This window comes from Quercus robur, chromosome 2 (genome assembly GCF_932294415.1).
Source record: "Quercus robur chromosome 2, dhQueRobu3.1, whole genome shotgun sequence".
NCBI lineage: Eukaryota > Viridiplantae > Streptophyta > Magnoliopsida > Fagales > Fagaceae > Quercus > Quercus robur.
The window spans coordinates 26,848,540-26,855,668 of NC_065535.1; positions in this window are offsets into that span (position 1 = coordinate 26,848,540).

Here is a 7,129-nt window from a genome sequence, read left to right on the forward strand (position 1 = left end):
ATAATTGAATAAAAAATTTAGAATTCAATCTCCTCCTATATCAAAAATCAATTAATATTTTGACTTAATAATAAAAAATAATAATTATAGAGAGGAATGATAAAAACTGTTTCACACAGTTATACATTCATTTTTTGAATTGAATGGCTGGTAAGAAACTTGTAACTAGGTGTAATTCATGCATGTTAATTTAATTTGTTTGAATTGTTACTTTCTTTGAAGGAACCGTGAGCATATCCATATATTATGAAACAACCGGTTAACTAATTGATTGCCCACGGCTCATCCGGAGTTTGATGTGTTCAAATTCCAATGAACGGAATCTCATGTTCAGCGGATTTTTTTTTTTTTTTTTTTTATGGGAAAAACGAAAACATTATTAATTTAGATGAAAAGAAATACCTAGCATCCTGAATCTTCAATAATGGATGGATTTTTCTCTATCCAAATTACAAAAAAAAATCAATTCCTTTAACATGTTTTGCCAAAATATGAGCTGGTTTATTTCCTAGGTGCTGAACATGTAGAACCTAAAACGATCTGAACTCCTGCAATAAAGACCGGGAGAGGCCAAACCGAGAGAGCATGAGAGATGATGCATGAATCACCTTCGAAGATAGCATCTCGGATCCCGATATCCCAAGCAAAAAGTACGGCTTCATCAATTGCTTTTTCTTCAGCTTCAATAGGGACAAGGGGCAGTGGCAGGTGCTTCACGGATCACAACACCAATTCCTACAAAGTTTGTTGCAGAGAAAATGGCAGCATCAGTGTTCACCTTATACCATGGTGAGGCTGGAGGGACCCAACGTTTGCACTAGCAGCATCAGTGTTCAGGGGATGCTTTTGTTCTTTTCCATAGTTTTTATTTTTGCTTTGATAATTTTCCTTTATACTTCTTGCTCGTGGAATTAGTAGGAACCATGCAACCTTTGTCATGAGAAAATATTAGTTTATCAAAGACAACACCAAATTTTGGTGCAACCAAACGCTGCCTTACTAGCAAGGCTGCAAACAGATGGTTTGTTCATGCATAATTAAGTAGGCTCAATGCCAACTGGTATAAATGCAAGCTTGCAAGGGCTGGATATGAGAGAGAGAATCGGAGTGAGAGAAAGAGAGGATCAAAATGAGAGAAAGAGAGAGAATCCACCATCGCCGCCACTCCAAACCACCATGCCATCGCCGCTGCTCCAAACCACCACACCATCGTTGTCGATCTCCAATCGCCGTGCTCTGACACGACAGTAGCTTGCTCCGACGGGTTCTCCTTGGGGTTTGCTTTCGTTGGGAAAACCTCTTTCTTCTTCTTCTTTTTTTGGTTAAACTCTTTCTTCTTCAAAGAAAATTTAATTTAATTTTTATTATAATTTTTTTTTGAGGTAATAAAAATTATTTTATAATAGTTAATAGTAGTTTTATATATATATATATATATATATATATCTTTTTTTTTATGGATAATTTTATACTTTTATTAGTGGTATTTGATGGAATGAGAATGTTAATTAAATAATTATTTAATCTAACAAATTAATCATAGACTAATATTGTTACAAGTCCATTTTCAAATATGGGTAAATTTGTTTATTTAAATCATTTCCTCTCATTTCCATCTTAATTTTTAAAATATCCAAATAAAAAGAATGGCTAATTACTCCCTTCTTCCTTACTAATTTTAAAAACATTCAAATAAGGTGGATGGTGACCATTCCACTTTACTCTCCTCTCCACTACTCTCCTTCCCTCTACTTCCCTCTACTCTCTCTCCTCTCTAAACTTCCAAACAGGCTATAAAGGAAGAGGAAAAGGAGAACAAAAGGCATACTGATCCTGCTTGTGCAATCCTAGAGATGTAGTTCTCAAGACAAAAAGAAATATATATGCATAGGCATTGGCCTCTCCTACTCAAAAATCCATTCGGTCCTAACCTAATCCCCCACAAGTCACAAAAATCCATTTTCCTAAACAAAGTTGGAAGATGAGCAAACGCTAGAAATGAAATAAGGAATATTCACTTTCCAAATAGTTCAAGTAACAGAAGCGAGACATTAGACAAATTGCAATTTTCACGAATTATAGAACATTTAGAGATAACGACGAATTGGAATCTCTGAAGGTCAGTTTCAAATTGATCAAAAGTTAAAGGGTAGTTTAGTTTTTCCCACTAGATTATAACTTCAGGGAATTCGCACCGAAATTTATTCAGCATTCATACTACTACTAGAGTGGACATATTGCTTGGCTCAAACCCCATTAACTTATACGTTAAAAGCTTAGTGCACATCTGAAAATGAACCTATAGTGCAGATAGTGACTTAGCAAATACAACTGGCCTTCCACATATAAAAAGATAATTAGCAAAACCCAAATGTACTTAATAAAAATAGAAATCCCTATGATTTGTTGACCATGTAACATCTGCTGGAACCACTTATACAATCTATTTTTATAGATATTGACATGATTTGATACCTTTCGGCTTTCGCATTTGTTTTATATGACAATTGTTTTTTTTTTTTTTTTTTTTTTTGGGCAAAAAGGGAAACATATTATAAATTAACCACCAATATCCCTAGCATCAGCGGGTACAAGTCTGGAACGAAACAATCCCCGCAAATCAGCACAAAAAAGGGGGAGGGGAAACAAAACGCAAAGAAACATCAACATGAGAAGAGCCCATTCTTGCTAAAGCATCAGCGCAGCAGTTGGCTTCTCTGAAACAATGAGACACCTTAACCTGAGGTAGCTGCAACAGCAGATCCCTGCAATCATCAACAAGGCCATAAAGATCCCCGATAGAGTTGCTATTGCTAGAAACTAAAGATATTGTTGCAAATGCATCAAGCTCAACTTCTACAAATTGAGCCTGCAGATGACAATTGTTTTATACCATCATGTTAAGACACTACTAATTTCTTTTCAGTATGGGTGGGACCAAAACCCATATTCCTTATTCAACAATAAAAAACTTTACTAGTTTTTATTATCATCTTTTTTGGCTAAAAAACCAAGAATATTATTCAAACTAAACAAAAGCAACATCCTTCCTACAGCCATCCAAGACTACAGCAGGAAGAAGACGCTAATTACAACAAACAGAAGACCTATGAATAGCTACAAATTTAGCTCGACAATGGATTGCAAAGTTAAGCTCTCTCCTTACCCAGTTAAAATTACAAATAACAAAAAGATTCTTATAGTCTACAACGTCGCAAATTACTAGTTGGATAGGCCAAGTAGCAGTGGAGTGACCTTCCTTAATAGCATCAAAACAACTTTTAGCATCACCCTTCTTCAATTCTCTCAATGTTTTTTGCCTTGGCAATTTGGCACCTTTTTGTTGTCTTTGCAATATCTTGCCTAATTTAAATCTAATTTGGTCCCATGAGTAGTCAATTTTAATGGAAATTCAACTTCCTACAATATGAGCTTAAATTTGTCAAGATCAAACTTTCAAATTTTTGGTCAAACTTGAGTTGACTACGGTCAAACTTGTGGAAACAATTTGAAAATATGAATCCTAATATAAAATGATGAAATTTGATGATTTAGTAAAATCTTGACCTCATTTGACTGCTAGTCAACTCAATCAAAGTTTGACCAACCAGGATTATTTCACTATTTCAGTTAAATTGACTTAGAGATGTAAAATTGGACAAATCAAATTATTTTTGGCTTCCCTATGATCCTATTGTAAAGAATATGGATTTTGACATTTTTAAAGCAAAATTGAGATTTTTGCACATAAAATAAAGGCAAAAAAATACAATCCCCACCAAAATCAAACTCCAATCAAACCTCTCACGTGAACACACACAGAAGTAGAGCTCAACATTCGACTCATTGTGCCATTGTCAAATGCATTCAAATGCCTGAATGTCTTTGTCTTGTTTGAATTTGGGGTTTTGCATATTTTTGAAGAGACATCCTGGGTTAGTGGAATTAGGTTTGAATCAACTTCTTCATCAATTGCGTGTTTTAAAGAATTTAGTCAAATTCTAAGCTTAAAATCACTTCTAGTTTGGCCTGAAATCACTTTACCTACCCATGGTTTAAAAATGTTGCTTTACCTACTTGAGGTAAGCTCCATTTGTCTTTTGTAACTCACCTCAGTTAAAAAGTGGATAAATATGTATTTTTGCTGCTCTTTTATATATGTCTCTCAAAAAAAAAAAAAAAAAAATCAAAAAGTGGTATTTTCCTCTTTCTCAATTCACACAAATTTTGAACATGAAGAACATACACCAAAGAAATCAAACCCAAATCAACTTCCACAAAAATATATTTAACATTCATAATTCTCAAAACCCATGAAACCCTTTGTTTCGCACAACTTTGAGAAGGAAGAAATCTCAACCACTACTACCATGAAACCCATGAGTTTGCTTTTCAGAAAACCCAAGAAGGAGAAGATGAAGAGAAGAGTCAAATTACAATGGAATTATCACATACTCAAAGGCCAAGTCAAAAACTTTCACAACTGATAATGAGATTAGTTCCTCTACCCTTTTTGAAATAGAAGGAAAAGAACTTATCTTTTTTAACTTTATGGGTATTTTGGAGACTGATCAACTTCAAGTCAACAAGGGTAGAATGGTTTGCAACCAAAAGTCAACATTTTTTTTTCTTGATCTTGTTCCTTGTGTTTTTATTTTTATTTTTGTCCTGGGGGAGAGAAACATAGTAAAAATACATATATACCCATATTTTTAACAAAGATAGGTTACTAGAGACAAACGGAACTGTGAATTTACTGCAATTACCCCATAATTTTAGGGCAAAACTTAGGTACAGTACTTAAGTTTTGTCTTAAGAAGAAACAACACTTGAGTACTGTACCTAAGTTTTGTCCATAATTTTAATACTCCCATTTATGGGGTTTTGAATTTTCTTCTGCCTTTCTTAGTTTAAGTAGAAGTTTGCAGATCACATGGATCGGGTTCTTTTCTCTACAATCTCTCCAAAGGATTGGTCATGTAAAAAAGTTTTTGGAGACAAGGGAGTAGTCAAGGATTTTAATTGGCTTGTTCATGAATTGAAGGCGTTTTTGTTCTAAAAAATCTAAGCTTTCATATAGCCAAACAAATTCATTTATGAGTTTATCAAATTCTCAACATGATTTTTTTCTAACCTATAAAAGAAAGAAATGGGGTTTTTTTTTTTTTTTTGGGTAGTGTTTGTATTGAGATTTTCTCTATATTTGTTGTGTGTTGGATTGGCTAGAAAGTGAAATAAAAGAAAGTGTATAGTAGTTTTTATCATTGAGATGATAGCAAGGATTAAAATGAGAATTATTGAAAAACTCAATGACCAAATTGAAAGTATTCAAACATTAGGGCCAAAAAAAAAAAAAAAAATACACCCAAAATATGGAGACCAGAAAAGTGTTTTTGCCTTTATATATTACTAGTTGGCTAGTTACAGACCCGCGCGTTGCATGTGATAACTTTTAAGGTAAAATACTATTTTAGTTCCTAAATTTTATAAAGAGTTTTTGAAAAAAAAAATAGTTTTATCATATTTTTTTTTTCATCATCTTGTTTATAACTTTTTTTACCATTATCATATATTTACTAGTTTGATGATTTGCATAACATAGACATTAAATAAGAGTTTGATTAGTTTTAAGTTTAAAATTTATATTATTATATTTAATTGTTGATTATTGATTTAATTAAGTGAATGTAATGGTTGATTTTATTGCGCTATAAAGTTTTAAATGTCCTCTGTATAATCATCTCTATTTTGTTTCTTACTTCTCTTGAACAATTTTTTATTTTCCAAATAAAGGTTACTAATTGACATTTGATGTCATTATTTTTCTTCCTTCATTTATTCTTTATTACTTTGTATGTTAGTTGTAATTTTTATGGTTATCAATAAGAAATAGATATCATGGATGACTTAAATAGTTATAGATGTAGTTACGTTAGTGGTATGTCAGAGGTTTTTTTTTTTTTCCTTCTGAATTTTCAAGGAAATATGAAAGGCATTTCTCTAGCTTAGTCTCAATCAATTAAGGCATTCATAATATCTTAACGGAAGTAGTAATGAGCCTTAAATTTTTTTTTTAATGTGTGGAGTGGTTAGGTTAGTGGTATGTCAAAGTAAAAAATAAAAATAAAAATAAAAATCCAAGGAAATGTAAAAGGTCTTTTTTTTGAAAAAAGGAATTGTGACTTTTTGAATTGCAGAAATATGATTGTTTTAATTACCTTGTTTATAGATTTTGTAAGGACCAGGAAAACTGGCAGTCCAAGCCCACTCAGAATAGTGGGTTGTACAGTTCAACTTTGGCCCAAATCAATAAAATTTGTAAGAGAGGGAAATAAACAGCAAGAGAGGGCTCTGCCTGAGTATGAAAATAAGGAAGAAATGGCCAAAATTATAGAACAAATGAGCAAATGTCTCCCTACAAGCCTGCCCGAGGAGGCCACAATTATACAAGAGATGTTACTATTCATTCTCTTCTCTCAGTGTTCTTCTTGTTTCTTTTTTATATCTTGCTACTTGTGTCTGGATACCCCTTCTTTGTAAACCCCCTTTTTCATATATATTTTTCCCTCCCTCATATCTCAACCTTCCATCTTTACCTAACAAACCTCCCCTCCTGACACTTGTCTCTTTTTATATCTGAAAAAGGTGGTAGAAGGAGTTTGCTTAGTTGTGACTTACACTGTTCAGGTCACTTTCTCATCAATACAGCTGATAAAACTGTTGTTCACCATTTAATGCAGAGGCAACAAGCTACTCCAAACTATAAACTTTCCCTATGATCACTAATTCTCTCTCATCAAACCCCTCTTCCCACTTGGAATGCCTCAAAGTCTTTTTGACTCATCCCTTCCTCTCCTCGAGTAACCTTCCTCCTCGGGCCCGTGGCATCCCCACACCAATACTGCAACTCTTCAACTTCATCCTCGGTCCTCGGGCACCCACATATTTCATTATTTAGTTATAAACATCTAGATTAAAGTAGATGAATATATAAATGCAAAATTATATGTAAAGTTACAACCGCACAAGATAAATATGTCTAGATTTTTTTTTTTTTTGGTTTTTGATTATTCATGAATCATTATTTCATTGTTTACTTTTATATATATATATATATATATATATATCT